General features: G+C 52.4%; 2 long non-coding RNA genes across 2 annotated transcripts in view; one reads left to right on the top strand and one right to left on the bottom strand.

Moving 5' to 3' along the window:
* Window positions 1-18251, top strand: part of LOC138992057 (uncharacterized) — a 38146-nt gene extending 19895 nt beyond the window's left edge. Inside the window, exon 3 of the long non-coding RNA XR_011467863.1 lies at window positions 16813-18251. This is a non-coding gene — a long non-coding RNA (uncharacterized lncRNA). The remainder of the gene's footprint in view (window positions 1-16812) is intronic.
* Window positions 18252-20060: 1809 nt separating this feature from the next.
* On the bottom strand, window positions 20061-22343 carry LOC138992058 (uncharacterized). Its single transcript, XR_011467864.1, has 3 exons — window positions 22233-22343; window positions 21418-21576; window positions 20061-20213 (listed from the first exon to the last, which is right to left on the bottom strand). It is a non-coding gene; the product is annotated as an uncharacterized lncRNA (long non-coding RNA).
* Window positions 22344-25955: the final 3612 nt, after the last annotated feature.

Below are 25955 nucleotides of genomic sequence, written 5' to 3'. Positions count from 1 at the left end.
GGCTCCTTCTACTCCAGAACCTCCTCTCCTGACTTCCTCACACATCTCCATGGCCCACGTCTCCTCCCTCTGTTTCTGAAGCCACCGTGTCTCTAAAAATCGTCTCCTGGCAGACTCCCGGCACCCCTCAAGAAATGCAGCTAAGTCCCTCATGCCTGGGCTCACCGACTCTGAAGCCAAACCCACTGCTGGTCAACGTGCAAGAAAAATGCTGGCAGGGAAGGGGTTTCCCGTCGCAGCTCTGCCTCTGATTGTCCTCCTCCAGCAAATCCCTCAGGACCTTTTCTACCCTAGCCTCCTGACTCCTCAGGCACATGTCTTCAGATACACACTGGATAAGTGTGTGCAAGAGACAGGGTGTAAAGGAAACCGAGTCAGTCTCTGCCTTCAAACATGCATAATCTAATCAATGAGATCAATGACAACAGTCACTGAGTTTCGGGGTGATAGTCACAGAAGTGCACCGAGACCTTGGGGATGAAGACGGGGGACTCCAGGGATGCTGGGGAGAGGGTGGGGGAATCCGGGAGAGGGTAAGAAAAGAGGTGAGATCTGAGCTGGACTGGGAACCATGAAAGGAATGCAAAGGCAGGACGGAAAGGAATTCCAGGCATGAGAGGAGACCTGGAGGCTGTGGGGTCTTGGTGGGTTCAGAAAGCAACAAGTAACCCCTTGTGGCTCATGCCAGGGGACTCCCTCTGACGGCTCCTGGGAGAGGATCCCTCCTTGCCTCTTATTTTTATTCATTTTTCTTTCTTCCCTTGCCTTTTATAGCTCCGGGGTCTCCAGGCGTTCCTTGGCTGGCGACAGCCTCATTCTAGTCTCTGACTCTGGCTTCACATGACCCGAGCCTCTGTGTCTTCTTTTCTGTCTCTTAGAAGGACACTTGTCACTGGATGTAGGGCCCAGCCCAATTCAGGATGATCTCATTTCAAGATCTTTATCTTTTTTTCCTGCCCATTCGGCAGGGCTTCCGAGGTCTCAGTTCCCCAACCAGGGATTGAACTCTGGTCACGGCAGGGTGAAGCACCAAGTCGGGGCCACTGGACCTCTAGGGGACACCCTCAAGATGTTTATCTTAATTATATCTGCAAAGACCCTTACTCCAAAAGTTCCAAGTGAACGCATCTTTTTTTCTTTTTTCCCCAGTAGAGGAGAAGGGGAGAGATAGATGCCATTCAACCCACCAACTCCCCCAGCCCCAACCTCACCGGTTTTGGTTATCTGTTGCTATGCAGCAAATGACCCCTAGATGTAGTGACTTCAAGCAACAACCATCTCCTTACCTCTCGTGTTTCTCCTGGGCTAGGAATTCAGGAACGGCTTGTCTGGGCAGTTCCCCCTCTGTGGGCCGGTTTGGGCTTCCTCACAGCATGGCCGCCAGGGGAGGTCAGCCCATTCACGCTGAGTGAGGCAGAGAGCTTTCGGTTTGTGACTTAGTTTCCAGCATTACGGGGGGCCACTTCCGCGTGCTCTGCCATTCACAAAAGCTCGCCCCCTCCCCGGGTTCACAGCAGCTCTTTGCAGACCAGAGAGAGCATCCCCCAACAGAGAGACAGGCTGAGCAAAGTGAGCAACTGCTTCATTGTTACAACCGAGGGCGTGCGATCTTGCTCAGTCGCTTCAGTCGTGTCGGACTCTTTGCAACCTCGTGGACTGTAGCCCTCCAGGCTCCTCTGTCCATGGGATTCTCCAGGCAAGAATACTGGCGTGGGTTGCCATTCCCTTCTCCAGGGGACCTACCTGACCCAGGGATGGAACCCGCATCTCTTATGTCTCCTGCATTTGGGAGGTGGGTTCTTTACCACTAGCACCGCCTGGGAAGTCCAAGGGCAGAACCCAGGAAAGTGACTTCAGGGCCTGTATCATAACATGAACGTAGAACCTGTGGTCACTTTCTCTTCTCCAGTATTTTGTTCTTTTGACCTGGGAAGGGCCTGACCCACCCCCGACTGCTATTTGGATGGTTTAAGGACAATAACGTGCTGTGTAAAGAAGGCCTGGGGACAGATGGTCAGGTGCCCTGGCTCCCAGCCCTGGCTCTGCCGCTCCTATCTGTGTGGTCTTGTGTGTACTTTCCTGTTCAATAACAAAATGAATCATGCCAGCCCCACTCCTTTCACGGTCGTCACGGGTGAAACGAGGTTCAATAAGGTAGCATGCTTGCTAAGCCGTTTAATGCTCTTCAAACAAGAAGTGTCGTATGTCATCTCTCTGAGCTCCTCAGAGTGCCATGAGCCTCCTAGCTGCTTGACAAATATTTGTTGATTTTAATGTAAAGATTTCCTACCAACCCTAGAAAGAGCAGAGCCTCCCAGCAACTCAGCCCCGTCCTCAGGGATGGTTACCAAGGGAGCCCATTGGGTCGAATCGTCAGTGAGGGACCATGGACTTGGAGTCTGGGTGTTGTAAAGGGGCTTTCTTTTGCCCCAAAGTAGCCAGTGAATAAGACTGGGTGACTCAGGGTATTCCTACCACTGAGAGCTTTGTAAACAAGCTACCCCCAAATGTAGTAGCTTTAAAGCAGTCTTTTGATCTCTCAATGTTGTGTGGCTTGACAGGGTTCAGCTGGCCCATTCTCACTCAGCCACGGGTTAGGGGCCTCTGTGCAGCTGTAATCAGGGAGCAGCCAGGGCCACGGTCATCTGAAGGCCCCACTGGACGGAATATCCAAGGTGGTCAGGGCCAACCCCCACGTAGCCTCTCTGGCCAGGGCGACAGCCCAGCTTCTTAAGTGGCAGCTCACAGCTCCAAGCAGCTTCCCTGGTGGCTCAGATGGTAAAGACTCAGCCCGCAAAGCAGGAGACCCAGGTTCGATCCCTGGAGTGGGAAGATCTCCTGGAGAAGGGCATAGCAACCCACTTAAGTATCTTGCCTGGAGAATCGGATGGATAAAGGAGCCTGGGGGGCTATAGGCCATGGGGTTGCAAAGAGTCAGACACGACTGAGCGACTACACTTTTCACTTCACTTTTACAACTCCAAAAGCAGGTGGAAATGCCCAGTCTTGGAACTTCTGTGCTGTTCCAGTGTTCCACTCTATGCTCCCAACACAGGGCCCCAGGTCCCATCCTTGATCTGAGAAGTAGATCCCACATGCCCACATCTAAAGATCCAGCATGCCGCAACAAAGATTGAAGACCTTGAAACTAAGACCAGGTGTGGCCAAATAAATAAATTTAAAAAAAAGAAAGAAAAGTGGCCACTCCTCTCGAGAGTTGGCTCAGCATCGCTTGTGCCATATCCTGTCAGTCAAAGCAGCCACAGGGCAGCGTGGCTACAAGCGGGTGGAGAAATGGACTCTAGCTCTCGAGAGGGGAGCAGTGTGCACGTACAAGGAGGGCGGGAATTGAGAGCCATCGTCTCTGCGTCTCTGACACAAGCTACCACCCAGAATAAGGGGCAGTCCTCACGACTCAGACTCCTGAGCTGCCTGGCTTCGACCGGCTGTTGCTATGACGACTCCTCCTTTGGAGGAGTGTGGGTGGACAGGGAGAAACCCCTCAATGGAGAACCTACTGGGGAGCCTTAGGCCCCTACACCTGTTTCCCGGGTGCTGTTGGCTTGCCCTGGGCCACAGGAATCCTGTAGAGCTTGACCCTGGGGCACCAAGGTCAGAGCCACAGTTCAGAGGCCTGTATGTGGCCACCATCCAGCCTGGCCGCACGCCCTCGTCTGACCACAGCCCTGACCTGGCAGTCGAATGGCTTCCTGGGGTGGCTTCTGATTGTCCGCTGGACAGCTGTGCAGGCAAAGCCCCTGTGTGGGGGCGGGGAGGGCAGCTTGAAGTGGAAGGGAGAGGCCGACCAACAATGTGTCATCGAGCGGCCGATCTCTCTTCAATAAAGAGCTTGTCACCAGGCCCCGTGTATTTGCACTTCTCAGGCAATGGAGCCTTGCTCAGCCAGCCTGTCCTCCTGTTTATTTCCTGACTCCACCCCCATGCCTGGTCCTTGCAGTGGCTCCTGTTAAACTCTATGACATCCCCCGGCTGTCCAAACCCACGTTCGTCCACCTAATGGATTTCTCCCATCCTGCGTCCTTTGGTTGCCACCAAAATCTCTGCTTTCTCTGCCCAGCAAATAAAAAATACGGAGACAGAGTTTGGAAGAAACAGGAAGATGGCTTTAATCCTCTGCCAGGAGAGGGTAGAACACAGCCGCAAGAACTGTGCCCTGCACTCCTAGGGGAACCAAGAGACTATATAGCCTGGGCCTCATGGTCTTAGAGTAAATGATGAGGCTCAAAGTAATGAAGGTCTTTGGGCTTCCCTGGTGGCTCAGTGGTAACGAATCTGCCTGCCAATGTAGCAGGCACAGGTTCGATTCCTGGGTCGGGAAGATCCCCTGGAGAAGGAAATGGCAACCCACTCCAGTATTCTTGCCTGGGAAATCCCATGGACAGAGGAGCCTGGCGGGCTATGGACCATGGGGTTGCAAAGAGTCAGACACGACTGAGCGACTGAGCACGCACAGAAAAGGAGAGTTCGTTCACAATGTTGTGTTATCTTCAGGCGTTCAGCCCAGTGACTCAGTTATTCTACATATACACCTTTTATTTTTTCAGATTTTTTTTTCACCTTTCTCTTTTGACTGTAACTAACTCTGTATGCCCTGGGGAGACATTGCTTTTCTGAACCTCAGTTTCCTCACCTGTAACGTGGAAATAATCAGAGCTACCTCATAGAGGGGCTTCCCTGGTGGTCCAGTAGGTCAGGAATCCACCCTCCAATGCAGGAGACGTGGGTTCGATCCCTGGTTGGGGAACCGGCATCCCTCACGCAGCGGGGTAGATAAGCCCTTGTGCTCTGCGGCCTGTGCTCCGTAACAGGGGAAGCCTGCGTGCTGCAACAAAGACCTAGAGCAGCCAGAATAAAAAAGAAAAGATTTAACCTGGCAGTCCCTAGCACAGGTCTGATACATGGAAGAAGGAAGCTAACAGTCAGAGCCACAGTCGCAGCCCTGCCCCCCAAACATATTAGGTGTTAAGTGCTTTACATGGGTAATTTGATCCAAACCTCAGGGCTCCAGGAACCAAGGACTATTTTTATCTCTATTTTATAAAGCAAAGAAACTATAAAGCTTAGAGAGATTAAGTAACTTGCCCAAGGTCATTCGGTTAGTAAGTGACAGCAGCTTGGAGACTTGAACCCATTTTTTCCCCAGAGCAGACTGATCCTAAGCCCTATGGCCTCTCCCCAGGCTTCCTGCTTTTTCTCTAGACTCACATCCCCCTGTAGATGGGTCACTCCGTGTTCATCTTTTTAAGTGGCCTACCTTGGAGATTTATGGAGCCACAAACACGGGTTCACAGGGGAGGCATCTGATCAGGTTGAATTAAACTGAGCAAAGGGGAAGTGATCTCCCAGGGTCAGCGTGGGGGGCTCAGTTCAGCAAAAATCTGCTTCCTCTCCCCCCCCACACACTTTCCTCGGGATGTCCCTTGTAGTCCAGGGGCTAGGACTCAGCACGCAGTGCAGGGGGCCTGGGTTAGATCTCTAGTCAGGGAACCAGATCCCACACGCTGCAACCAAGGGTTTGTGGATGACTAAAGGTCCTGCATGCTGCGACTAAGACTGGGCACAGTCGAGTAAATAAGTTTAAAAAAAAACCCAAACTGTCCTGTCTGCAATAATGGACAGTCAGGCCTTTGGGGAATTCAGGATAGCTACTGCAGGTCCAGGGTTTAGGGAGGATGGCTAGTCCTAAAGGCTGCTCTGACCTGCCTGGGCAGGAGTCTGGTGAATTACAACAGGGGTCAGTAAACCATACAGGCCAAAGGCTGGTCCTCTGCCTGTTTTGATAAATAAAGTTTTATTGGAACACAGCCACGGCCATGTGTTGGTGTATCGTCTGTCTATGTTCATGCCGCAATGGCAGTGATGGAGACCATATAGCCGAAAAGTCAAAAACCTTTGCAACTTCCCTGGTGGTCCAGAGGCTAAGACTCTGAGCCTGGGTTCGATCCCTGGTCGGGAACTAGATCCCACATGCTGCAGCCAAGAAAGGTCCTGAGGGCTGAAACCAAGACACGGCACAGCCAATTGAAATTAATCATTTTTTTTTAAGTCAAAAATCTGTGCTCTTTGGCCCTTTACAAAAAAAGAAACCCATTGGCCTCTGAATTAGGGAAGGCCTCACCCTGCCCTGTGCATGATGATCTCTGTTTGGGCTGCTAGAGGAGATTCATGTTTTGAGCAGGAGACTGTCTGATGGAGGGGGTGTGTGGGTGTCTCTCCAATCGGATGGGCTGGACTTGTTCAGGGTGAGAGTGGGTCGAGGCCTCAGCGGTGCTGACTCAGGACCCGGGTCATTTTTCACTCCTGCCCTCAGGCTGTCATTGGCCACTGGGCAGCTGCAGCCCCCAGCAGAGAACCACCGGTTCCCTTGGTCCACCAGGTCCTGGGCAGCTCAGGAGGAAAAGACAGAACTTGTTCCCAGCACGTGAAGAATTTCCGGCCCCTTGCCCCAAAATAACTGTGGCCGGAGCCTGGGGGCAGGAGGTAAATTCCAGAAGGGTGAGAGCCGCTGTAACGTGAGCTCAGCTGTGACCTGCTGTACTCAGGGGCACCGGATCTCCACCATCCCACCTCCCCCTCCTTGAGAGTCATCCTGGGGACCCGCCCTCCCACCATGGGAAAACGACAGTGGGTGTGGACACCCCCTGTTAGGAACAACAGCGGTCTCCTTATTTGGTCCTTTTTCTTGCTCCTGACGTCTCCTGGGTTCTCCTCCAAGGACTGTGCCCCCAGCCGCTTTCCCAGACCTGGGAGGGGCTGTGAGCAAGGGAGGGCTTGTCCTGGGCAGACTCTAACCCCGTGGGGAAGTCTGCACCCCCACCCATGTGCAAGGAGCTCTAGACAGCAAATGAACAAGTGCAAATGCACACAGCCCCATTCCTCCTCGCCGCCTGGTAAAGGTGTGCCAGCCCCCGCTGTGCCCTTGGGCACTGAATACAGTTGGCCAAGGCTGGCCCCAGTGTCTGCTGAGCTATCAGAATGCCCAGAACCCCCAGCTGCAAGCTGACTTCTTGGGATGATGGCCCCGGCGCCCAGCCCTCTTACTCCGGTGGGCTGCTGCCCTGGCGATTGATTTTTTAAAAAGGTGCTCTGTGCTGACTCCGCTCTGTTCTGTAGCATCCTTCTCTCTGGCACCACGGCTCCTTCCTGCAAGCCGGTCTGGCCAGAGAGAGAGGGAGAAGCATATGTCTCATACGTGGGGGCTTGGCGGGGGAAGGGAGGAGCCAGGCAACCACCTGGAGTCACGCCATGCCTCTGTCTCCCACCTTCCCTGGAACCCAGGTCCCCATCCCAGCCGATTTTATTGGCATCCTCGGACTAAAAGCATCCATAGCTGGGCCCACAAGTGACCCACACACAGGCATAGGAGAGCTTAACAGGGCTGGAAATGTTTTGAAGACCCCAAAATACATTATTGTATTACCATATTTAGTTACTGTGAACCTTTACAAACTTTCTTTTTTCCATCACAAAAAGGAATTCATACATGTTAAAACAGTCGAAATAAGATCAGAGTTGGCTGAATATAAGACACATCCTCTGAGCCCTCTTCTCCACTGTCCCCATGCCACTCCCCACAGAAGCCAGTCTGGGCTGTATCTGTCCAGATATTTTCTGTGCTTGCCCATTGGAGCCTCGCCACAATTCCATGAGATGGGCAGGTCTGAGAGCGAAGTTGCCAGTTCACCGGGGAGCAATGTGGGGGCCCAGGTCTAGCATCAAGAGCGGAGGGCCTGGGAGTGGATTGGCTGAAGGACAGCGAGGTCTCCAGTTCCAGGACGGTCTCCAGTCCAGGTAGGCCGTGGGGAGAGGGTGGTCCCCACTTCTGGCTCTGGACGGACCAGCGGGAGCCGGCGGAATCCACTTCCACTTCAACTCTGCTCTTAGCTTCCGTGTTGAGTCACAGCTTTGTCTGTTCTAGAAACCAGGGAATTGGAGGGCAGTGTGTGCAGACTTGACAATCACAGAACAAGACCACACAGATCCCCTCTCCACCTATAGAAGAAAAGATATGACCTTTCATCAAAGCTTATTTGACCTTGATGAAAAACATGTTTGCAAGGGGTAATACTATGCAGGGTAAGTCAGAAGTGCTGTGATCACTTTGCTGTCAGAGAGTGAATACAGGGCTTCCTGGGTGCCCCAGTGGGTGAGATGCTGTGCTGTCCCTGCAGGGGGTGTGGGTTCGTTCCCTAGCCAGGGAACTAAGATTCCACAGGCCCTGCAGCATGGACAAAGGATTTTTTAAAAACTAGAATGTAACACACCATGTGAACTAAGACCTCCATCACCTCATGTTATCCAGGAGCTAGTACTTGCCTCTCAAGCACTGGGAGTTATTCCTTTCCATTGTGGAGGCGGGGAGCACATATTCTAAAAACTGTATTTTCTTTCTCAATATGTAATATATTCACACAGTTCACAAGGTAAAAGTTATAAAACAGTGTCTAATGAAAATGCTTATTCCTAAAAATACCAATGAAACCAGTTTCTTGGGTATCCATCCAGAGAGATTCTTCGGCACATTCAACCAGACAAGCAGATATATGGTTTTTTCTCAGCCTTTTTCACCTGAATGGTAGCATGCTGTTTGATTCATTCATCGAGACGGGAAACCAGTGAGCCCGGTAACCGGTTCTTCTGCTTTGCTTTTCTTGTGTCTTTCCGCATGACAATGCGTCTGAGCTGTGTTTCCACATCCACCATCCATGGTTCTGATTCTTTGTCTGAGCGCTGTATTCCATCACCTGGGCATACCGTGAAGATGGACCTACGGAGAACACCTCAGAGTCTTGTCATTTTTTTTTTTTTAACTTTACAATATAGTATTGGTTTTGCCATATATCAACATGAATCTGCCACAGGTATACACGTGTTCCCCATCCTGAACCCTCCTCCGTCCCTGTACCATCTCTCTGGGTCGTCCCAGTGCACCAGCCCCAAGCATCCAGTATCAGGCATCAAACCTGGACTGGCGACTCGTTTCATATATGATATTATACATGTTTCAATGCCTTTCTCCCAAATCATCCCCCTGCTCCCTCTCCCACAGAGTCCAAAAGACTGTTCTATACATCAATGTCTTTTTTGCTGTCTCATATACAGGGTTATTGTTACCATCTTTCTAAATTCCATATATATGCGTTAGTATATAGTATTGGTGTTTTTCTTTCTGGCTTACTTCACTCTGTATAATAGGCTCCAGTTTCATCCACCTCATTAGAACTGATTCAAATGTATTCTTTTTAATGGCTGAGTAATACTCCATTGTGTATATGTACCACAGCTTTCTTATCCATTCATCTGCTGATGGACATCTAGGTTGCTTCCATGTCCTGGCTATTATAAACAGTGCTGCGATGAACATTGGGGTACACATGTCTCTTTCAATTCTGGTTTCCTCAGTGTGTATGCCCAGCAGTGGGATTGCTGAGTCATAAGGCAGTTCTATTTCCAGTTTTTTAAGGAATCTCCACACTGTTCTCCATAGTGGCTGTACTAGTTTGCATTCCCATCAACGGTATAAGAAGGTTCTCTTTTTCTCCACACCCTCTCCAGCATTTATTGCTTGTAGACTTTTGGATTGCAGCCATTCTGACTGGCATGAAATGGTGCCTCATCGTGGTTTTGATTTGCATTTCTCTGATAATGAGTGATGCTGAGCATCTTTTCATGTGTTTGTTAGCCATCTGTATGTCTTCTTTGGAGAAATGTCTATTTAGTTCTTTGGCCCATTTTTTGATTGGGTCATTTATTTTTCTGGAGTTGAGCTGTAGGAGTTGCTTGTATATTTTTGAGATTAGTTGTTTGTCAGTTGCTTCATTTGCTATTATTTTCTCCCATTCTGAAGGCTGTCTTTTCACCTTGCTTATAGTTTCCTTTGTTGTGCAGAAGCTTTTAAGTTTCATTAGGTCCCATTTGTTTATTTTTGCTTTTATTTCCAATATTCTGGGAGGTGGGTCATAGAGGATCCTGCTGTGATGTATGTCGGAGAGTGTTTTGCCTACGCTCTCCTCTAGGAGTTTTATAGTTTCTGGTCTTACGTTTAGATCTTTAATCCATTTTGAGTTTATTTTTGTGTATGGTGTTAGAAAGTGTTCTAGTTTCATTCTTTTACAAGTGGTTGACCAGTTTTCCCAGCACCACTTGTTAAAGAAATTGTCTTTAATCCATTGTATATTCTTGCCTCCTTTGTCAAAGATAAGGTGTCCATAGGTGCGTGAATTTATCTCTGGGCTTTCTATTTTGTTCCATTGATCTATATTTCTGTCTTTACACAACGCCACCTGTCGCTTCACCAACGTGCAGGCCTAACTAGAAGGTGTTTGTCCAGAAGTGGAATTGCTGGGTCAAGGAATTTGTGCATTCAGTAGAGAGTGCCAAATTGCTCTCCAGGGACATTGTATGGGTTTACAGTTCTGCTAGCAAAGCATGAGGAAGCCTTTCTCCACCCTTGCCAACTCAGAGCGTGATCAAACCTTTGACGTTTGCCAGTCGGCTTGGTGGAAAATGGCACCTGGGTACAGTTTCATTTGACTCTTGTTCTAAGTGAGGTTGAGCATCTTTTCGGCGTCCAGCTCTGCTGCCAGCCTCAGTACCTCTCCCCGCACAGCCTAAGGCCCTGGCCTTGCTCGCTAACCCTTCTGCAAGATCCAGGACTTGGTTTGTTTTCTGTCGGCCAGCTTCCTGCTGAGTCACTCACGAGAAGGAAAGGGCAGCCGGCTCAGGTTATTCTGCTCTGGGAGCCATCTGAGCTACCAGTCCTGGGAGGACCTTGGGCTCTGGTATCCCCTGTGGGCGCCCAGCACCGTGCACTGGATTATCACACCTGTCAAACTGCGGACCCCTGGATCCCCTGGGAGAGATGGGGTTTGTAGATGGGGATCTGGTCAGATGTGCGTGCCAACTGGGCATGCAGAGGACCCAGGTAGATTCAGAAAGGGGACGTTTGGAAGGAACTAATGTGAGCAAAGTCTTAAGTTACAAGTGACAGAATGAGAGGAACCACGCTGGGTGTGGAGAAGAAAGGATTTAAACTGTTGGAAAGGATTTGGGGCAGAAAGGGTGGTGAGCCACGGTGAAGGAATTGGGGATGTTGGGAAAAGATTCTCACTTTAATCTCTAAATGGGGACCTCCCTGGTGGTCCAGTGGTTAAGACTCCAGGCTTCTGTGTCAGGGAGTGCAGGTTTGATCCCTGGTCGAGAAACTAAGATTTTGCATGCTGTGTGGCCAATAATAAAAAAAAGAAGAAAGAAACGAAATCTCTACAGATACATCCTGAATGAGATGCGCTTACCACTGGTTCCTCGCTCATCATCACTGCAGGGTTAGTGCTGAGATCTGCCCAGATGGGAAGCAGGGGTGCCCCCTTGGCTACACATGGAGGATTCAGGCTCTTGTGTGGCCACCTAGACGTATGGGGAGGCCTAGGGACCCTCAATGACCCTCTCTGAGTGGGTTCTGGGCATCTGTGGGACAGCCCAGGTCAGCTTATTGTCATTAGCTCAGCTGGTAAAGAATCCTCCTGCAATGCAGGAGAATCCTGGGTTCGGAAGATCCCCTGGAGAAGGGACAGGCTACCCACTCCAGTATTCTGGCCTGGAGAATCCCCACGGACAGAGGAGCCTGGCGGGCTGCAGTCCATGAGGTCACAAAGAGTCGGACACAACTGAGCGACCAAGCAACTGAGCACACAACCTCCAAGACAGCCTAGGCATTTGGTTGGATTTTTGCTCACAGACTGGAAAAGCCAGCAGGAGCCAGTGGCTAGATTGCTGGGCCCTGGGGAGTCTGCCACTATTTCTTCCAGGCTTCAATCAAAAGCAAATTTGCCCTGGAAATTGCTGAGGCAGAGGCATCTTCATGGAGCCGTCTGAACATGGGGCTGTCGTGTAAGTCTAGGCCCTCCAGGGCATCCTGATTCCAGTCGGAGCTGGGCTGTGGTATTCGTGAGCCACCACCGGGGCCTGCCTGGGGCCTGTTGGGCCTGTTCCAGGCGGCCTGACCATCCACAGTCAAGCCTGTCCTCTCTCTGCTGAGGCTGGAAACCCGGAGCTGTACTCCAGGTGTGGACAAGCCAGGTGGGGCTCTTGATCGCTCTTGATCTTGGTCCTCACTCCAGTCCCTTCCCGGGCTCCCCACACGGCTGCTTCAGACAAGAGGATGGGTTCTTTACACCGAAGACTGCCACGGGCGCAGGAGAGGGCACCCCCAGTAGCGGGCAGGGTGGGGCTGCCTTTCTGCCAAGACTGCTCGGAGTCTTCTGCACGCCACATCACTAAGCAGAGCCTTCAAGAGCTGCAGTTACAGAGGCTCTCCTCCCCCATGCCTCAGCCTCCCTGGGGGGAAAGTCCAAAAAAGTGGAGGCTGTCCCTGAGGCCACCAAGAAGCGCTTAATTGCTTTCTGAGAGAGTTGTCACCTCTGGTCTCCTCCCTTCCCCCATCAGCCTGGGCCCCCTCTGCTCCCAGCGCTGGCAGCTTTGGCTCAGAGAGCTGAGCCTGAAGACGTGTGTTTCCTGGCTGTGTCCCAAGGAACCAGAGGCCTGGGTGCTTGCTTCTCCAAATATATTGCTGCACCACCTTTGCTGAAAAAAAAGAACCCTATGTTTTGGGCGAATAAACGTGCGTTTTTCTGTGAGCCAGGCACTCATTGACAGCGGGTGGATGGTGGCCCAGGCCAGCTGAGTCAGCCAGACTCTGGAGCAAGCAGACAGCGTGAACCAGGACGAGGATCGCAGCCAGCTAAGGGCCGTGAAACGCAGGGAATATTTGGAGGTTTTCATACCAGGAGTTTAGTCAGCACCTTGTGCAATCCGATTCAGGTCGGGGCCAAGTAGAGGGATACATATCATCAAAAGTGGGCTAAAAAGCAGTAACAAATAGACCCCAAAAGCATAATGGTCTAAATATCATAGAAATTTATTTCTTACTCTTTTAACACACCAAGGCAGGGATTCTTGATTGGCCAGTGGCTTTTCTCCATATGGTGATTCAGGGACCCAGGCTCTCTCCATCTCAAGGCTCTGCTGTTCTCACTGTCACCTCCATCCAGCTGGCCAAAGAGAAGGTGGATGGGGGAGGCACACCTGCTTCTTTCCCTGCCTCCTAAGGTGTTGGCACGCATCTCTTTGGCTCACATACTATTGGTGGGAACTAGTCACATGACCACACCTGGTTGCAAGGGTAGCTGGGAAATGTAGTCTCAGTGCCTTAGCACCAGCTGTATACTATGAAAGAGGAGCAAGGATTTTGATGGACAGCTCACCATCTCTGCCAAAGGATGAATCGAGTCAGGTAGATTGTGGGACCAACAGAGAAAGCAATCCATTATGAGCTTTAAGGAACTCTCTGGAAGAACAGTCTGGGTCCTGGATCAGGGAGTTTTAGATAACTTGCTGGAAGGGATTTAGCTTTTGTCAAGGACTGAGTGAAAGAATGAAGGGATGGAGCCAAAGCAAAAGCAATACCCAGATGTGGATGTGACTGGTGATAGAAGCAAGGTCCGATGCTGTAAAGACTCTGGAAAAGACTCTGATGCTGGGAGGGATTGGGGGCAGGAGGAAAAGGGGACGACAGAGGATGAGATGGCTGGATGGCATCACCAACTCAATGGACGGGAGTTTGAGCAAACTCCGGGAGTTGGTGATGGACAGGGAGGCCTGCGGTGCTGCAGTCCATGGGGCTGCAAAGAGTCAGACATGACTGAGCGACTGAACTGAACTGAACTGAACTGAGTGATCCAACAGTTTCGGCAGAAATACAGGAAAAGTTAACAGAGAAGAAAACAGATAAGAAACACGGATAATTAGGCCCAAGAAGCCATCCTGTTCACCTGCAATTAGCCTATTGATAAGTGGTTTGTGCCCAAACTTCCTAGTCCAGTGATTGGAGCTTGGAGCCTCTGAGTACTTGAGCTCAGTGTCGGACTCTTTTCGACTCCATGGACTGTAGCCTGCCAGGCTCCTTTGTCCATGGGGTTCTCCAGACAGAATTACAGGAGTGGGTTGCCGTTCCCTTCTCCAGGGGATCTTCCTGACCCAGGGATCAAACCCAGGTCTCCTGTGTCTCCTGCACTGCCAGTGGATTCTTTACCCACTGCATCAGCTGGGAAGCCTGGGGCCTCTGGCAGAGGCTAATGGACAAAGATTTGGATGCCTTGGTGTGGAGTAAGGACATAAACAGAGTGTAGGAGGAGCCTGCCACCTCCAGCTCATGGGTGAGTCAGAATCGTTCGTTTTCCTTCTCACTTGGGTCAACATGCATGATGACCTGAACCCTTCATGTGTAGGCACAATGGTTCCCGACTGCCAAGTAACAAGTCACCACAAGCTTAGAGGCCTGATCTATTATTAGCTCCCTGCTTTGTAGGTCAGAGGTCTGGGGTGGACTTGACTGGGTCCCTGCTTAAAAACTGAAGGCCAAAATCAAGGAGGTGGCCAGGCTGAGCGCTTACTGAAGGTTCTGGGGAAGAATTCACTCCCAAGTTTATTTAGGTTGTTGGCAGAACCAGTTCCCTGCGGCTGTAGGACAGAGGCCCCTGTGCTCTTGCTGGCTGCTTGCTGGTCTCCGTTCCTGGAGGCAGCCCTCAAGTCCTTTCCCTGCAGCTGCCACCCCCTGGCGACCCCGCCCCCTCCTTCAAAGCCACTGACGGTGCATCAAATCCTTCTTGTGCTTGGAATCTCTGATTCTCCTTTTGCCATCAGAGAAACTCTCTGCTTTTAAAGGGCTCTTTTAGTTTAGGTCAGGCCCATCCAGGTAACCACTCTATTTGAAGGTCTGTGGATTAGTAAATTTATTCCACTGTGAATCCCTTTTGCCATTTAATGAAAGAATAATCTTAGGGGCGTCTCAGGTGGTGCAGTGGTAAAGAATCCACTTGCCAGTGCAGGAGACACAGGAGACATCCCTGAGTCGGGATGTCTTGATCCCTGGATCGGGAAGATCCCCTGGAAAAGGAAGCAGCAAGTCACTCCAGTATTCTTGCCTGGAGAATCCCATGGACAGAGGAGACAGGAGGGCTACGGTCCCTGAGGTCTCAAAGAGTCAGACACGACTGAGCAACAGAGCACGCAATCACAGGGGCAACTCTCAGGGCACATCTTAGAATTCTGCCTTTCACAATGCCCGGGACATTGAGTCTGAGAACCAGAGTGGTGTCCTTTGGAGCTAAAGAGACTCTTTTGTCTTCTGGCCGAAGAGTTGTACCACTTGGTTCCACCCCGTGTGGGTGGGTGACCAACAGGCCTGGCCCCAACTCTTACCAGATACACTCTGGAGATCTACAAATAGAGAAGAAAAGGCACTCCTCTCCCTCGGAGAAAACTCCTTTCTCTGAAAGCCTCATGGACACAGGACTCCCCTAAGAAGAAGCTCAACACTGCTCTGAGCGCCCTGTCCTGGAGAGAAAGAAAGCCAGGCTCTGTCTGTTGGTTGGCTCCTGGCTTCCTTGAGGATCTGCCCTTAATAAGCTCCCAGAACTTTCTGTACCATATTTCTAGCTCCTTTCAATGCTTGTTCCTTGTAGCAAGGCCAGGTGGGGAGCCTCCCTCCACCCCCTTCTGGGGCCTTCTCCCCTTCAGCTATTCAGGAATGTAGGTGCCTGCAGTAAAAACCACTAAAGATGTTTTCTTAGCTGCAGGCCTACCCACTGGGGCCCCTCGATGCAGAAGGACCCTTTGTGCAGATTCCTCCTCCTTCTCGCCCAGGAGCTGGCATCTCAGCTCCACCTCAGCTTCGACCTTGCTCTCCGCTCCTGTGGGTGAGTTTCAGGGCCTGGAGGACTGGAAGGGGCCCCTGTGCTGCTGAGAAAACCACCTGATCCAGAGCTCCCACCAGGGGCCCTCTGCCCCGCCTGCAGCCCTTCCTTTCCCCGGGAGCCCCACGGAGGGCAGCCAGTGGCAGGCAGGCAGCAAGGGGTGGGGGACAATAAAGGCCAGGTCGTCACCCCAGTTCAAGGGGACCCAGACTGTCTCCGTAGAGCCGCTGGACAGCACTGCATAGCGAGGGCGCTAAGACTGGTGTGCACGTAGGTGCTGTCTGCTCTGCTCAGAACCTCAAAGCCGAAAGGAAAGTCTCCGATTGGCCAGACTGCCTGTTATCACTCACGCACTTGGTACCAATTTAATGGAGAATAACATCCATTTGTCAGGCACTGAACAGGTGCCGGGAATCTGCCAGCTTGGCTGGAGCATGGTTGGGAGGGGGACATGGGGAGAGACAGGCCGAGAGCCTGGCAGCTAGTACCTCAAAGGGCAGCATCTTACCCCAGGCAACAGGAAGCCAACAGAGGGCTTTGTATGGGCTTCCCAGATGGCACTAGTGGTAAAGAGCCCGTCTGCCAGTGCAGGAGATATAAGAGACATGGGTTCCATCCCTGGGTCTGGAAGATCCCCTGGAGAAGGGCATGGCAATTCACTCCAGCATTCTTGCCTGGAGAATCCCGTGGACAGAGGAGCCTGGTGGGCTACAGTCCATAGCGTCAAAGAGTCAGGCACGACTGAAGCAACTTAGCATGCTTATCCCAGGATATTGAATATACAGGAGGACCCTGTTGTTTAACCACTCTATATGTAATAATTTGCATCTACCAATCCCAGCCTCCCTCCTCATCCCTCCCCTACCTGCCCCACCTTGGCAACCACAAGTCTGCTCCCTACGTCTATGAGTCTGTTTTGAAGATAAGCTCATTTGTGTCATATTTCAGATTCCACATATAAGTGATATCATGTGGTGTTTGTCTTTCTGACTTACTTCCCTTAGTGTGATCATCTCTAGTTGCTTTTCTTTTCCCTTAGTTTTTCAGGGAACCAAGCCCTCTGGTGGATGCCTTTCTGGGGAAACGAAGAAAGAGAGAGGCTGACGGAGGCAGAGCCACTGAAAGGTCTACCGGCGCTGTGCAGGCCCTGCCCACTTCCTTTCTCTTGCAGTGAGTTTCGTCCACACGGTGTCAGAAGGGCCGTGAGTGGCGGTAGCGAGGGGCCAGTCACCTCCCCAGCCCTGGCTCAGGCTCCTGATGCCCAGCCTTTGTGTGTACTGAGTGGGCTGGCTGGATGCTTAGGTCTCTATCAGTTGTGACCACACCCTCCTGTAAGGCCCCGGGGAGAAGGCAGAACCAGGCCCTGGGAAAGATCAACAGCCACGCTTGTGGTTCTTCCAGGTGCAGCCCTTCCAACCTGAGGTCGTAGAGGAACTGAGGCTGCAGAGGGCGGGGTGGGAATCCCACGGGTCCAGGGTCACCACACCCACATCCAGAAGTGAATTCTTCTGCTTATTTCTGTCCACGGGACCGAACAGCCACCGACATCCACCGGACCAGCATCACCCAGGGGAGCTGGCCTTCGTCCTGGACTCTCCTGGCCTCAGAGGAATCCAGATCACAGTTGGCGGGGTTAGATTGCTCAGGCCAACTGATCCCTTCAGAGATACACAAACTAGGGCTTGTGGAATCTCAGGGCGAATACAGAACACGCTGGCAGCCAGATCACCTGACCTCCCCCCGCCCCAGGGTGGGGGTTGTCTGACCACCCCATCACCTGACCTCAGGTCACCACCCTCCCCTGCAGTGTGGTTCTCTACTGCATAACATAATATAATCACGGAGTAACTCCCGAGGACAGGGGCAGAGATCACGCGGCCGCCTGAGAATTCTGCCTCCAACAGGGCTGGAGGCTCCCGTCCCCCTCACCTGGCCAGACCCCCAGGCCAGCTCCTGGGAGGAAGTGTCCTTCTCAGCTCTTGACTGCCCCTAATTACTCAGCGAGGTTGGACCAGACCTCCCAATACATCGATTAGAACAGGGTGGTGGACAGGCCGGTGGGTGGACGGCTTTTGTCTCCCAGAGGCGAGTTCCCTCCCACCCAGCTGGCCCAGATCCGCGTGTCTCAGCCTGTGGTTTCGGTGTCCAAGCCTCGAGTGCAGAGATGCCCATGGGACGCCAAGAGGGAAGATGTTTGAACACTTGACAGTTCTAACAGTGGTGCCCTTCCAGCCAGGATCCCCCGGCACCCCATTCTGTTCTATTCTTTTATTTGGCCATGTCAGGTGGCTTGTGGGATCTCAGTTTACTGATGAGGTACTGAACCTGGGCCACTGCAGTGAAAGCCCAGAATCGTAACCACTGGGCCACCAGGGAACTACCCACCCCACTGGACACACACACTTTCATTTTGCATTTCTACCTGGTTCCCTCAAATTTTACTACGCCTTAACTTTAATAAATATTTATTGAGAGCAAGCTCAGTGTACTGGCATAGGGGTTGGAGGCTAGGGGTCAGGACCCTTGCCTCCAGAAGACTGAAAGGCAAAGAAATACAAGCTGAAAACCAGTGGCTTCCTGTCCAGGTTCTGAAACGTACTGGCCCTACGACTTCGGCCCTATGACTTCCTCGTTTGTTTGCCTGAAAAACGGGTGATACTCATGGGTTGTTGTTGAGACACTAAATATACAGATGGATCATGGCCAGAGCTTCTATAAAAATAGATCTCTGACCTGCAATCAGCGGCAACCATGCCAGGAAGCCAGCCTGCTAGCCGTAAGTCAGACTTGTAGGAAATCAGACCGCTATCCCGGACAAGTGGTCCAGAATGTCAAACAGTTACCCCGGCAGCAATCATCCCACGTCGGCAGGGCTTAATTAATGATTGACAGCTGCCCTAGCTCTTATCTGGGCTTCCAGCTTAGGACCAATCAGAGAAAACCAGGTATGCACTTCTAACCTCTCACATAGGACACCCTACTTTTTAAAAAACGTTTATTTATTCTTGGCCATGTCATGTGACATGTGGGATCTTAGTTCTCCAACCAGGGATCGAACCTGTGCCCCCTGCCTTGGAAGTTCAGTCTTAACCCATTGGGCCACCAGGGAAGTCTACGCTCTACTTCTATTATTGTTTTCATTTATTAATATCAGTTATTAATATTGTTAAATATAGTAATAATTATTAATATACACTGATTTAAATAAATATTGTTTCATTTTATTAATATTAATATTGTTAAATATATTAATATTTATTAACATACACTGATTTAAACAATATTAATAGATAGTATTAATTTTTTGCCACACCGTGGGGTTTACAGGATCTTAGTTTCCAGACCAGGGATTGAACCTGGGCCCCCTGCATCAGGAGCACAGAGTCTTAGCCACTGGACCACCAGCGAACTCCTGGGACGCTCCTATCTGGAATTATGTCACAATACAGGCAAACATCCTCCTCTGTCTCCATGTGCAGCCTCTTCCACAATCTCCCTTCCCTCCAGAAGGGCTCCAGGGGCCACAGAGGGGGTGAGCCTTCCCTCTCTCTGTCCCCGGGTCTTCTCCAAACTCAGCATACCCTGAGGGGCATCTGGGCCCTCCATCCTGGACTCACCTTCTCTATGATGCCTGGACCCTCCCAGTGGTCTCCTAAGGGCTCTCCAGCCTCATCAATCCCTCGTCTATAATGCAGTTGGAGGGATCCTACTGGAATGTGATCTTAAGAACCATCGGAAGAAACTCAGCCTCCAAGAGAGGCCTCCAAGCCGGCACCACCCACTTTTCCACCTTCATTCATTTCCCACTGGGGACGGCCCGTCCCCCACCCACCAGGTTTCGGCAAAGTCCTCTCTGTTTTTACCTGACTCCAAGAGTGAGAAGAAAGCAAAACGATGCGTGCTCTATGCCTCCCTCCTGGGTCTGTGCTCCCAGCTAACTCAAGCACCTTGCCCAACTGTGAGATGCACCGAACCCAGGGATGAACAAACAGGCCTGCATCTGAGTCCTGCCTCACCACGAACTAGGCATGTTTTGCAGGCCAATTGCTTTAACTCTTTGACCCTCAGTATATGTCCATCTATGGGCTTCCCTGGTGGCTCAGACAGTAAAGAATCTGCCAGCAATGCATGGTTCATCGAGACTAACGTTCATCGAGACCCTGGTTCTCTGGGTGAAGGTCGTGAAGGTCCATGGAGTCGCATAGAGTCAGACATGACTGAGCAACTAACTCTTGCCCTTTTTTCATGTCCATCTAGAAAAACAAAGGTAATAATTCTTACCTCCTGAGGGTTATTATGAAGAGTCTATTAGATGGTGCAAACAAAATATTAAGCCTAGTGTCTGGTCCTGTGGCTCCCCAGGTGGCTCAGCGGTAAAGAATCTGCCTGCCAATGCAGGAAATGCAGATGCGGGTTTGATCCCTGGGTCAGGAAGGTCCCCTGGAGGAGGAAATGACAACCCACTCTAGTACTCTTGCCTGGAAAATTCCATGGACAGAGGAGCCTGGCAGGCTACAGTCCATGGGGTTGCAAAGGGTCGGACATGACTGAGCAACTAACACTTTCACTCTATGGGAGCCCACTTCTATTTCATCACAGAGGAGCTCCCTGGAGGTGAGGCAGCAGGTCTAAGAGGGAGATCAGAGGTCTCAGAAGGCCAGGAGGCGCTTGCATGTGTGCGCGCGCACACACACACACACACACCACCACAAACACACAGGTCCATGGGAGAGTCTCAGAAGCTGCTGCTTATTCTGTGAGATGCCTCCCAACCAGCAGGCTGTGTCTCACCCTTCTACTCTGAACTGAGGTTCATCCAGGACTCTGGAGTTTGCCAATCGACTTGACCGTGGGTCCCGTGTTGTCCAACCTCCACATTTTACAGACGAGCTAAGTGAGACCCCTGGGGCCAGAAATGACTTTTCCAAGGTCATGCAGTGTGTTGGTATCAGAGAAAGGTCCAGAACCCAGGTGCCCTGGTGCCAGCTCAGTGGGTTCCCCACCATTAAAGCCAAATACTGTGCCATCATCCCACCTGTCAGTCACTTCTCAAAAGTCGGGCCCCTGGAAGCACTCTCGATGGAGAACTTAGAAAAACTCCTGCTCTAGCCCACCCCACGTTGACGTCTGCTGGCAATGCCCGCTGTCCCAAAATGAACAGGTGACTGCTGGCACACGGCTCCCCAGCCATCTCCCCTCCGGCCACGTCCAGCCAGCCAGGCGGGCACCTGAACCGGTTGGGGCACCCGGCCTGAGACCCTCAGTTCCCACGGTCCCTGGCCCAGGCCAGCACCGGGCTCGGCAGGTGGAAGGAACCCTCCCAGCCAGCTGTGCCCTAATGCCCCTTGGCAGTGAGCTCTCTGATGCCAGCCCCCTTCCCACAATCCTGCCTCCCGCGGCCCTGGGAGACCCAGTCATTCGGTCCTTCTCTCTGGAAAAGGAGCAACGCCCTGCCCTTCTCCACAGAGGCCTCCAAGTCCCGCCTGAGACCACAGCCTTCCATTTAGAGCCGCCCCCACTCTCCCGGGAGTAGTGTGGCCATCAGGGGCTCCAGTGCCAGGGCAGCTGGGCATTCCTCTCCCTGGCTTTGCCCTGTCTGCTAAATATACATCTAGGAGGAGTCTAGGAGGGAAACGCCACAGACCTTGTTAACTCTTTCACTTCCAGCAGCCGTGGAGAGTTGGGGTGGCGGGGCGGAGCCAGGCCGGCAAGTGGGTGGAAGGGGTGCCCAAGACTGGAGGAGCCCTTGCCCAGGCTCAGCTGGAGGGGTGGGAGGCCCCAGCCACGGCCAGGGGCATGGGACCTGAGGTCAGAGGTCAGGGGTGACTGTGGGAAGTGGACCACCATGTCCTCATCACCCCATCCCCGCTCCTGCCTAGAGGACCCCGAGAAGGAGGGTAGGTGGGGGCCCTGGGCGGGAAACCCCTTTTGGCCACGAGGCGGAGTCAGGCCCGTACCCACTTTCTCCAGGGGCACCTAGACGGTGGCCTGAGCTCTCCTTTCCAGGAGAAGGTGAGGGAGGGCCAGGTGGCAGACCGGATCCCCCCGGGCGTCCTCTTTCCCGGTTCCTTGAGGGGAGGTGTGATCAGACAGGAGGAGGCTCTGGACGAGCCCCCACACCCCCCTTCCCTTCTTCCCTCCCCTGCAGGGCGCCCCTCAGCCAGGCCTGCCTTCCTGCCCCCTCGGTGCCTGGGGAGCCCCCGGGGGCCCTGGCTGAAGGGCTGCAGCATCTCGGGAGCCCCGCCCCGGCACCCTACCCCGGGTCCCAGCTCGGAGGGTGACTCACTGTGGGGTCGGCGGGCCCCTGCCCCGCTTCTCCCCGCCCCGTCTCCCTCCCCTTCCCGCCCCCTCCCTCCATCCTGGCGGTGTGGGGCTGAAGCCGAGGCTCACACTCCCTGAGTGGGGAGTGTACCCTGGGCAGGAGCTGCTGGGGGAGCCTGGGACCCTAGAGGCACTGACCGAGGCCCTGCGGCTGCGGAGCCCGGGAGGGCCGGTGCCCACCGCGGGGAGGGCAGGCAGCCAATGTGGGATCAGCGGGAGGGGCTGCCCGGACCAGGCGGAACGGACGAGGGTGAGGACCGGGCCCTTCACACACTGCCCGCGCAGCCAGCCTTCCCAGTCGCCAGGAGGACCTGGGGAAACCGCCGCCAGTGACACCCGCCCGTCTCCGCCACCTCCCGGCTTGGAGGAAGGTCTTGACTCCGTGGCCTCAGGGTGGAGAAGAGCTACTAGGGGACCGGTTGAGCCCTTCCGCCCAGCTGCTCCGTGCTGGCTGCGGACGTGATGGGGATGGGGGTGGGGGTGAGGGTGGGTGGGGGCGTGGAGGGGCGTGGAGGGGTGGGGGTGGGGGTGGGGCTGGGGATGGGCAGGCGCAGTTTCTTGGCAATAACTTAGATCTGCCTGGAAATCTGCTTTAAAGGCCCGCCCCCTGGCTACCAGGCCAGTCTGCGCATCCGGCCTATCCTGCAGCGCCCCTGCTGTCTTATCCCATAGTGACGGGACAAAGCGGGAAGTTGGGTTGCAAGACCCTCAAACTTCCCCGCTGACAAAGGAATCAGGGCCTTGGTGGGGATGGGGAGGTGGGGAACACCAAGATTCCCAAGACACTCCCTTGCCAAAGACCATCCCATTGTCCCTGCCGACAGATCTATAACCTGGCCGACCAAGGGGCTCAACATTTAATCTGGTAAATAAGTAAAGTTTTGCTCTCTGGGGGCGACCCCCTTCCCTGGGCATGGTTGCTGAAAATAGCAGACCCTCTAGAAGGCTGGTTCCTTGTCTCCAGCATGCCCCCTCCCACCCTTCCCCATCCCAGGAGCACGTGGACAGCCATGGGGCCCTTTACCCAATGGACACGGAGGGGGTGGAGGTTGGGGGCTGGGGATGGAGGTGGGGCTGGGAGGTGGAGGAGGCCACAGCGGGATTAGGGGAGTGAGGTCAGAAGCCCCCGGGACCACTGACCACTACATGAGGGGGCAGAGGCAGTGAGTGCAGGTAAGAGGGGATCTTTGGCAGTGCTGGGGAGCCGTGCACACTTCAGTGACACTTGCTCAGTTGTGTCCGACTCTTTGCAACCCCATGGACTATACAGTCATGGAATTCTCCAGGCCAGAATACTGCAGAATCCCTTTTCCAGGGGATCTCCCCAGCCCAGGGATTGAACCCAGGTCTGCCGTATTGCAGGCGGATTCTTTACCAGCTGAGCCACAAGGGAAGCCTGTGCAAACCTTAAGCCCAACGCGGAATGGAAAAAAAAAACCCAACACGCTGTTGGATGTGGGAGCATTAAAGGGAGCCCAGGAAATGTGGCAGACAACGACTTTATTCTCCTGCCCGAGAACAAATAAGAGCAGCAGCCGGAAAGGGGGCCAGCAACCCTGTCACAGCTAAGAAAATGGAGAAAATTCTTCTGAACGAGGAGGAGATATTCTCAGTGTGGAATTTCAAAGTTCTGTAGCCGACTTCGGGAAACTTCTTGAGGGAAGACACTTGTCCTCAGATGTTTCTTCATTATGGTTTAACCAAAAATATCAAGATCTTCCAAGAATTCAGGAAGAAAGGAGAGGTCACATTTGAGGATTCAAGACTGACGTTGAATTCTGCTACACCAACCAGAAAGAAAGGTGGGGAGACATTTCCTAAAGAGCTAAGAGAAAAATTCTTCTCGTCAAAAACTGGACATGCAGCCAAACGAAACTTCCTTTTGAAATAACCACAGTGCTATGGGCCAAATTGTGTCTCCCTAAATTCGTAGACTGAAGCCCTAACCCTCTGTACATCAGAATGTGAATTTAAAGAGATGACTGAGTTAAAATGAGGCCATTAGGGCGGGCACACATCCAATATGACTGGTGTCTTTTTAAGACGAGGAGATTAGGGGACTTCTCCTGGCGGACCAAGTGGTTAAGACTTTGCCTTCCGATGCAGGGGTGCAGGTTTGGTCCTTGGTCAGGGAACTAAGATCCCACATGCCTTGCAACCAGAAAGCCAAAATATAGAACAGAAGTAACATAACAAATTCAATAATGACCATAAAAATGGTCCACATCAAAAAAATCCTAAAGAAAAAAAAATATTAGGACACAGAGACACCAGGGATATGCCTGCAAAGAGGAAAGAGCTTTGGAAGACACAGAGGAGAGCATCTGTAGCCAAGGGATAAGGCCGCCGAAAGCAACCAGCTTGCCGACACCTTAATCTTGGACTTCCAGCTCACAGAGCCTTAAGAAAATTAATTTCTGTTGCTTAAGCCCCCCAGACTATGGTATTTTGTTATGGCAGATCTAGGAAATGAATACACCTGGACACAGAGATCAGAAAACAAGCTGTCGACCAACTTCTAGACTGGCAGAAATCATATGTAGACTTGGAAATACGTGACAAACAACTGTCCTCAGGTATTAACACAGGGTTAAAGATAGGAGATAAGATCAACTGATGAAATGGAAAATCTGGGGTGGGGTGGGAGGAACCTGCAAGGGAAAAGCTTGGAATTTCAAAAAGGATTTCCATCAGCCAAGGTATTTCAGCAGGTGGGGTGGAAACGAGCAGGGTGACCCACACCCGGGAAGTGAAGTTCTCCAGAAGCCATTGAGGCTTTAATGACAAAAATTTGCAAAGGAAAGATAACCATCTTCAAGAGTACCTTTCATTCCCATTTCAGTGGCTTGTTATCACAGTGATGATTTCTCGCTTTCATTAAAGGTTATAAAGATATCAAAAGGGAACTGCTACCTAAAGCTTCATAGGGAAATATGATGGTGGTGGTAAGTTAGTCTCTAAGTCATGTCCGACTCCGTGTGACCCCATGGACTGTAGCCTGCCCGGCTCCTCTGTCCATGGCATGGGCAGCAGTTCCCTTCTCCAGGGGATCTTCCCAATCCAGAGATTGAACCCAGGTTTCCCACACTGCAGCCAGATTCTTTACAGTCTGAGCCCCCAGGGAAGCCCCTTAGTTCCCAGACCAGGGATCAAACCCGTGTCCCTTGCACTGGCAGATGGATTCTTAACCACTGGACCACCGGTGAAGGCCCTTTCTGTCTCCGTGAAGACAGCTCCCCAGCCAGTTGAAAGAGGCTTCTTGTCTTGCCCCACTGCAGCTGCCTTCCATGGCCAAGGTCTCCCCTGAGACTGGACAGCTCTCCTGCAGGGCCCTGCAGGTTTCCTATAAAGTGGGAAGGGGGGTCTCTCCCTCACAATGTGTCATTTGATTCTGCGTCAAAAGATGCCTTTCTTCCCAGCACTTCACGCTGTAGGGTGGACTTGGTCCCTGGGAAGGGCTGGGGGAGGCATCATGTCTTGCGCCCCTTCTTAAGGAACCTACACTCACACCCACTTCCTCCTTAAGCAAGGAATGAAGCTCTGGTTCATCAGCTCTTCCCATGGACGCGTCTCTGTGCACACAGTGTTACTGAACAAGAGTCGGGTCCTGTGCCTGCACGCAAAGCCCGCCTACTGACACCAGGTTGTGGTGAAGGAAGTTCAGATCAGTCGCTCAGTTGTGTCCAACTCTTTATGACCCCATGAACTGCAGCACGCCAGGCCTCCCTGTCCATCACCATCTCCTGGAGTTTACCCAAACTCATGTCCATCGAGTTGGTGATGCCATCCAGCCATCTCATCCTCTGTCGTCCCCTTCTCCTCCTGCCCCCAATCCCTCCCAGCATCAGAGTCTTTTCCAAT

Source organism: Bos mutus, chromosome 19 (genome assembly GCF_027580195.1).
Source record: "Bos mutus isolate GX-2022 chromosome 19, NWIPB_WYAK_1.1, whole genome shotgun sequence".
Taxonomy (NCBI): Eukaryota; Metazoa; Chordata; class Mammalia; order Artiodactyla; family Bovidae; genus Bos; species Bos mutus.
This window is presented reverse-complemented; position numbering and strand designations above follow the sequence as displayed.